We start from the raw sequence: 9,184 nt of genomic DNA on the forward strand, positions 1-9,184 counted from the left end.
AGCTCAGGTCCATTAAATAATATCAACAGACATGGCATTTGATTGCAGTAAAATATTAAAAAAGCTTGAAATGAACATTAACCAAGATTGATACATGTTTTAGAAATATGTTAACAGCTCATGTTTATTAATGTTATTGTAAAGTGTTTTTTTTTTTAAGTATTTTATGTGGGCAATTATAACTCTTTGCTGCTTTTCAGGTGTTCATATAAGATGACAAGATGCGTGTTATTATAACTTCATATAAGGTTAAAGTATGTCACACAAATCCATTTACACTGTGATAAACATTCACTGTAAACTACCACAATAATATTTACAGACTTCTAATATTGCAGGTTCACATGCATTATGAATCATGTATATTTGATCTTATAAATACAGTCGTTGTGTAAACGTGAAAATGTTTTTCATTTTCACAAATGTGCCTGTCACTCATGTGCTCTCTGGTCTCAGATGCCTGTGCTTGGCAGTCCTCTCATATTTTGAAACCTGCAGTAAGAAGATAAAAGAAAAAAACCTATGTGGATGAATGAAAACATTAGCTGATGTTTACTCCCCTGCGGCCTGAAAGAAGTGGCAGGGGTAATACTGGGGCTTTCAGGTTCCCATGAGTACAACTGCTGAGAAAGTCGAATTCAGTCAGCTGGTACATGAAGACTCAAGGATGGCGCCCCAGTAGAAAGATGGGAGATTTAGATGAAGCTTCATTTCCCTTCGAAACCACCATGACCTCTCTCTCTCTCTCTCTCACACACACACACACACACACACAAAACACTCAGTCCCCATGTTCCCTGACACAGATGGGTCACGGCCTTCTCTCCCACGGCGCTCAGAGTCAGACACTTTACTCTGTTTCTATGGTTGCCAGCCACTTAAAGTCTCCTCGTCTTTATATGCTCTGTCCTGGTCCTCGCTAGCTGTTTCTCACTGTGGAACTTTTTGGCCTGTTAAACTAGTAAACCATGTACTCATCCTTTGGCACAATAACAGTACTAGGTATTCATTGATTGAAAGACAGATTTCATATAACGAATTAGCTCTTAGTAAAACTTTAATGAGCTTGTTTGGGAGCATCGACGGAAAATCTGAAGAGCGACCCAACAGACAATAGCAGCCAGTGCATTTAAAGAAGAAGGCAAACAGTCTCAATAGCTTTCTGAACTTAAGAGAGAACTAATTATCTTATGCTAGAAGAGAGGAGAAAGAGCTTGTGTTTATATAAAGGCATGCATGAATTAATGTGAGCAGTAGAAGTTCTGGTTCTCCTCACAGGCCATTGTTTCAGTTTGACCCACAGAGGGCACTGTGTAGACACTGCCTAGCCTGCTGCTGACGAGCTAAAGAAATAAACTTTGCAAGTGTTGGCACATTAAGAGCAGCTACAACTTTTCAAACTATAGATTCTGTGTTTAGTAGCTATATGTAAAGCCCTCACAGTCACATCAGTAGAATCCAATACCATACAATTCAGCAAACCACACTCAAAATAAAGCTTGCATAAAATAGTAATATGTAAATAATTTTTCTGAAGTCTGGTTCTGGTTTTGAATCAACCAAAATACTATGTTTATAGGTTAAATCTGGTTTTTAACTTTTAAAGTTAACAGTTGTAGTACTTTACCAGTCTTTACAGAGCACATAACCCAGTCTAATCTTTACACAGATACTAATGTACAAGATTCGACAGCACATCAGTGTGTATTCTGCTCAATGTTCTAGAAACCTCTACAAGAAAAGTAACCCAACATATGCATTGAGTAATACAGCTGGGTTGGAGCTAATGTAAATGGTAGCATCTTTTCCTTGAATTAAAGTCATATGTTTGCATCTTTACCAACTTTGCACCATCAGGGCTGGAGATTGTTTCGCAATTATTTGAACTTAATCAAAGTGTGCAGAATCCTTTTAAAGTCACTCCAAATAGGTTTGGATTAAGGTTTGCGTCTTTAACGGGGTTATTCAAGGACGTTAATCTTCCTGTGCTTAAAGCTCAGCTTACTTTGGTGATGTGATTTAGAACCTTGTCAGCTTGAATACAAAACTGTGAAATTTGTACTTCTTTTTCTGTGCCATCTTTGAGTTGTTTTATGTGTTCTTTATTTATTTACTTATGTAATACAGTCTGGATCTTTGGAACGCTTTTGATATTGTGGTCACACACACACACACACACACACACACACACACACACACACACACACACACACACACACACACAATGATCAGTCTTTGCTCTAAAGGTCCTGTGGCTTACTGAAAGTTTCTAGGAGTGTCTTTTTTAGCGAAAGATGAATCCATGCACTCTTTAAATTTGACTGTATTCCATCTCATATTATGCTATTGGGATGTTTTATACCCATATTCCTGACTTGTGCCTTTCCACAAGTTGGAAAAAATGTGGATTCTTCTATTTCTACTGCCAAATAAAGGGATACTCAGATATTCTGAGTAATTTAGAACATTTCTTGTTCTAATAATTACAGCTGGTCTCATATATTCACAGTTAACATGAATAACAGAAAACTGAACTGTCCTTCTCTTATGGACTATCTTTTTTGAATGCCTGAATCTGATTTTAATAGTTTCATATACGGATGCAAACTCTGATTAGATTCAATTTCTACACTACAAAAAAAAAAAAATAATAATAAATAAATAAAAATATCATTTGCAAAGTTGCTATACACTAAAATAAACTACATTGTAGTAAACAGGTTGAAACTGTATTTTCTTGTAAAACATACTCCGGTAACCTTTGTTTTCAACTTTCAAATCAATTTTACAATGTATATTTAGATTTAAATTAAATCTTTTTCTTAGACTCTTCTTTTAAACTATCAGTGTCAAGGACACAAAGTCCATGAGCTCACAGTCTCCTGCTCTATTTTTTTAATAAGTGATTTTTGCATTGAAAACCTCACTCCAGCCAAGGTCTGTCCCCCAGGTTTATCTGTCACCTTGTCCAACAGTCTGAGTCTGAGTGTATTATGTCTCTGTATTTGGCCTGATAGTTTCTGACACAGAGAGGAGCACACACTCTGATAATTCACATCACGTGTCTCTGCAAGCATACAGCTCACAGCTGCACTCCAAATAAAATGTGAAGCCGCAAAAGATTGACATGTGAAATTAAGTCAGATATCCGAAGCCGTTCTCTCGGGACTGGACGCACCTACTCTGCTGGACTGACCCTACCCACGGCATTAACTACCCACAAACGACGATCCTTAATCCTAAAGGCCAGTTGGACTTCTTTAAGACGTCTCACATGCTTTCTGTGAAAATATTTAGTCTGGGCCTCATGTCCAGGGGAGTCACAATGATAACATGAGCTGCTGCAGATCAAGACAGAGCTTGCAAACGCATTGCATAATAATTAAGAGAGAGTTACAGCGAGGAAGACAGGGTCAGTGAGGAACTGAAGAGTGTGAAAGAAAGAAAGAGACGCTGGATTGGGGAAGTTCCTTCAGCGGTGAAATGACGTGAGCAGGGAGACGTGGTGAACTCCTGCTACGGCATTCCTTACCAGGATTTAATTGAAGAACAACATGCTGGTTCATCTGCAGCTTAAAAGCCTCCTTCGCTTTTGCTGATGTCAGGAGCATGTTACCGTATGGGCAGAGAAACTTAATGAGCCCTGTCAGCATCAACACCCACACTAAACACACACAGGCCTGCTGGAGCATACTGTTTAAACGCAGCTGCTGCATTAATACAAACCAATGGTCAGCGTGTCCCACAGAGTCTTGAGCTCTGTCTCTGTTCTGTAACTGACTTAGGGCTGATCACGGTTCAAATTATTCCAAAAAACTGATTAGTCCAATCCCATGTCTGTAATAGTCTGTCTAATCAGCTGTATAAGACTGGTCAGCTGGCTTGCTTGGAGGTCTTCAGAAAGATACTCGATTCAAGCCGAGAACACAGTATTCTGTATAGAGATAATAGCTGGGCTATAGGAGCAACTATCTAAAAGAAGTGACACTGCTAACTCATTTAAAGAGACAGTTCACCAATAAATTTAAATTGACATAATTAACTCATCCTAATTTCGTTTCAGACCTGTGCATCTTTCTGTCTTCTGTGAAACACAAAAGAAGATATTTTTAAAAATTCTGAAACGTGTCGTTTTTTACAAAGCTCATCGGTCTGAAAAGCGAGGTGTGTTCTGATTGGCCAGATATCTAGTGCTTTGTGATTGGCCAAATGCCTCAAGCATGGGATGTAAATGTTACGCCCCTCACCGAACTGTGATATGTGTCCCGATCAGAAAACCGGTGCGACAAAATAAAACAATAAAACCCATTACAAACAAGCCATTTGCATGCATCCAGTGGGGACATAATTACTGATTATAATGAGTTATGCTGTGTTTTTACGTCTTGTGTTGTATCACATAAAACCATGCATTTGTGATCTGAGAAACAACAAACAATAAGCGCTATTCTACACTGCTCAAAACTCGTGATTTCAAAACTCGTCAGTACTTACAGAGTCTGTAGTCTTCTCTCACAGGATCTGGAGAAAGTCTCCATAAATCATCATAAAGGATCTCCATAAAATGCACTGCACACACTGTAATATTTGGGTTGAACTGTTCTGGAAAAGTGTTGTAAATACAACTTAACCACTGATTTCTAGTTGTGTCCTCTTTTGTCTCCATGACATGACGGCAGCAACAATACTACGGCGAGAATCAAAGGTTATGCCTTCTTTCTGATTCCTTTAAAAAAAAATCATTTCAAAATAATCTTTTATCTTATTAAGTGATATTCAATAAAGTACTTTGAGTTTATATTTCTTTATACTGTATTATGAGTTTATACTATTTTTCAGTTTGACAAGCTACAGTTTTGAAGTTTCATAACACTGAAGAGCATGTGTTTTATGTTGATCAACTCTTTGTATTTCTTTAACTTATTTGGCACAACTTAGTAAAAAAGTTATATATTTAAAATGCATTTATTTCTTGCTAAGTGTAGTTCTTACTGACATATCGCTCGAGACTTGGCCCTACTGCTATACAAATTATAATAAACTTTAAATGGAGTACTACTTGTGCACAATGCACATTCCATAATGTTAAGCTTAAAATGTGTTTTAATGTCAGTATTGATGAGGATGTTTAGTAGGATCTTTGAATAATATCCTTAAATGCTAGATAGTTCATGTGTACAGTACCTTTCAATAGTTCCACTTCAGTAATCAGATATACTTTATTATTTAGTTGGACTTCAGCACTAATTCAACACAATTAAAGTACATTAAGTACAAAATTAGTTGTTCCAATTTAGCAGACTTTAGGTGTGTGTCTGTGTGAGTGTTAACTGAAGTTACATTGAGTAGGTATTCAACTTGTGCAAATTTAGTGTTGTGAATTGTTTAAGTGTAGGATTTGGAAAAAACTGCTTAGAAATGCTTCAAAACAAATTTTTGATTCTTGAATGCTGCTGAGAGATTTATAGAGAGGTAAGGATTGGACGCAAGCCTGTGCAGTTGAGAACTCTTCATAGCTCAAGTTGAGTAGCTTTGGAATATGGCCTAGTTATGAAGCAAGTAATAAAACGAGGTCTGGATTGGCGAATTAATGGATTTTTACCATTTCAGGGGTCAAACTTTATTTCAAGGTCCAATTCTTGCTATTAACGAACTTAATATTATTAATATTATTAACTGGGAATTTTGCATCAGTAAACTCCTAATTAGCTGCTTATAAATAGTTAGTAAGGTAGTTGTAAAGTTTAGGTATTAATTAAGATTAGAAATTTAGAAAATGTTCATACAGAACTGGTGGTTAATAAGTACTAATAAACAGCCACACATGTTATTAATAAGCATGCTAATAAGCAACTAGTTAATAGTTGGAATTGGTCCCTTTAATTAACTGTTACCCTTTCAGGTTCTGTTGATAGTAAAAATGGTAACATCTAAATTAACTGATTTTATTCAAGTCAATATATATATATATATATATATATATATATATATATATATATATATATATATATATATATATATATATATATATATATTGCATATATTGAAGTAGCAAAACCTTTTGGTTGTTTCTGAGGAGACACACTGAAAAGAAAAGACTGATTTAGGAAGACAAATGGAGAGGCTGGAATTACTGTTTGAAAAAGAAATGGCAAATTGTTGGTGAAAGAGTCCAAGTCTTGCCATGTGTTACCCCCAAGTAAGAGTTTGGTAAATTGGTGCATAAAAACAGACCATTTTTTCAGACCATCAGCAGGGCCAGTGGTTTTTTTTTTTTTTTTTTAGGAGTGAGGTAATATATCTTTCCATTGTAATTTGGGGAATTATAATCATGCACCTCCCAAACTGTAGTTTTGGACTGCATTTAAAATGTTAAATTTAACATCACTGAGTTCACCACGTGCCCTCTAAGATTTTAAACTAACACCAAGTTATATGTATATAAACACAGCGTCTGTATACACCATAAAGAGGAGATCTAAACAATCCAGATGTAATGAAGACACGTAACAGCTGCACCATTACTTGTGTGTGTTACTTATTAGTGTCACATTCACATCAGACATTCCCTGGCGTACAATTTTGCAATATGTTTTCTTAATGGCCACATAAAACAGAACAGAATAATTGAGAGCAAATCCTCACTCTTCTTTGGGCCAGAGACGTTTAACAGTGACTTTGGCTTTAAGAGAATTATGAAAATAAAAGATGGGATATATGATGTAGATACTGAATAAATGCCAATTTGATTAAGCTAGGAAAGAGGTTACATGCTGGTGGAGTGACTTACTATAGGTTTATCTTAAACATATGGCATGGAATCCACAGGAATTTGTTTCATAAAACAAAAAAATTCCTGTTGACCCCCCCCTGTATAAATAGTCATCATAAATGTAATATTGTAAGCCAGTTCCCAGCACTCTGAGCCAAGACCACAGATGGTGTCACAGTGTACCAAGTGCATAACGGCACGCAGACATGCCAAAAAAAGAAAAAAAGAAAACCTGTCTATAAGTCAGTGGATTCTTGTGAATGAAGAAAATCTCCTCCTGCAGCTTCATATCAATGAAAATCTTTAAATTTACTTTTTTTTTTTTTAAGTTCAACCTTAATGCTCTATATTTTTAGAAAATGTCTTATAGATTGAGATCAAAACTGACTTGTACCGTCACAGAACTACCTGATAAGAATAGACCACGGCTGAGGAACCCACAGCACATACTGTAACAATCACAGTTCACCAGTCAATTCGGACCATGGACACTATCACAGAGACTAAACACCAGCACATCCGATAGAGCAGCGCAGACACAACTGGATAACACATTCAGAACGCATTTCCCTGCTACAGTAGAGTCTGTGATTATATTGAAGTGGTTAAAATTACACTAACTAATATAAATAAATAATACAAAAAAGTCCTTACAATTCTGTTCATATTCATTTATTTAATATATTCTGGGTTGCATATTCTTACTTCATACAACCTGTCCATCTGTCTCAAATGGGTAGCTTCTATAAATGCACCAAAATGCAATTATGGAAAATGTAAAGACTGAAAGCACAGCATTTGATCTCAACAACAAAAATGTGAAGCCTTATTTATTTACTTATGATAAGCATGAATCATGATTATGTTTAGTTTTGTTTTATTATTTGCATGTACCATTAAATCATTTTTCAGAACAGACCTGCAATCCAATTTTGGGTTGCAACTTACCAGTGAGAACCACTACTGTAAATAAATGGTACAGAAATACAATCGGTAATTTACTGTCTCTAGTGCTATATAAATTATAGCTTGGCAGATCCCAGGATGCCAGTCTCAGGAGCTTTAAAGGGATGGCTCACCCAAAACTGATTTTCTCATCCTTGTGTTTGAACCACAAATAACGATTACTTTCTCATCATTTACATCCTTCCATTGAAAGTCAATGCAACCAAATTTTCACTTATCAAAAACTAAAAAAAAAAAAAAAAAAAAAAACATAAAAGTAACCTATATAAATCATGCTGTTTATTCCAGGTGTTTTGAAGAGACACAGTCATTTTATATGATGAACAGAGATTTAATTTAGGCTTTTATTTATACATATACATTGATCGACACACATACATAGAGCTCTTCAAATCTGGAAAACGGCAGCTCTTTTGTGAGGTTTGTTTACGTGCGTCACACAAGTATGGTTGAACTTCTGTTTACCACATTTGATGGCATAGTGTTTTGACAACGTCTATAAACTTTAGAGCGTTATATTTTAGTTTGATTATAAATGGAGTGACAGAAATCTCTTGGGTTTCATTCGAAATATCTTAATTTTGTGTTTCAAAGGTGAATAAAAGTCTTACAGATTTGGAATGACAGGATGAGTAAATAATTACAGATTTTTTTTTTTTTTGGGGGGGGGGGGACTATCCCTTTAAAGACTTGTGCACTTTACAAACCTGAAAACTGAAGAAAAAGGACAAACACACTCCGATCTCTCCTGAGTCAAACTCCTAGCCTTTCACTGCATAATTTCATGTTACGCAATAGTATCAAACTGTGGTCAAGTCAAGTTCTTGTTTACATCTGATGAACAGCTCCATGAAAGCAATTCGGCTGACTCCAACAGATCATTACATAATGAGCTGTAACCACCATCGACACTGAGGGGGGCAATAATCAGATATGGCCAAAACGTTTACAGAAACTGTACTTTAAAATGGATCACACTTTAGTTTAGGGATCAATTCTCACTATTAACTGTGTTGCTATTAACTGCAGTTAATGCCGTTTAGGTTCGGGTTCGAAATTACATACTGTTGGACTCAGCTCTAATGTCATCGCTCTGTCTCAGGTCGGGTTTTTCTTTAAAAAAAATGTATTTAAGCACATTGGATTCGGGTAAGAAGTGATTCGGGTCGATTCGGGTTGGGTACAGATTCTAGAGCCTGAGAAGACCTCTAGTTCTTCACTATATATATATATATATATACATGGTTCTTCTACAAGTTGGACATGGTTGGATTCAGCGCAACATCCTCAACCCACTGATAAATGGCTTTATCTCAGTTACACTGTGTCTCTATTCACTAGCCATGAGTATAGCACACTCATTATATCTTTCAGCCCGAGATCTCATTTTCTCAGCTTTTCCTTCACCCTTGATCCTGATGAACCTGGTCTGCTGATTACAATCCC

Source organism: Carassius gibelio, chromosome B16, assembly GCF_023724105.1.
Source record: "Carassius gibelio isolate Cgi1373 ecotype wild population from Czech Republic chromosome B16, carGib1.2-hapl.c, whole genome shotgun sequence".
In the NCBI taxonomy this organism is placed as follows: Eukaryota; Metazoa; Chordata; class Actinopteri; order Cypriniformes; family Cyprinidae; genus Carassius; species Carassius gibelio.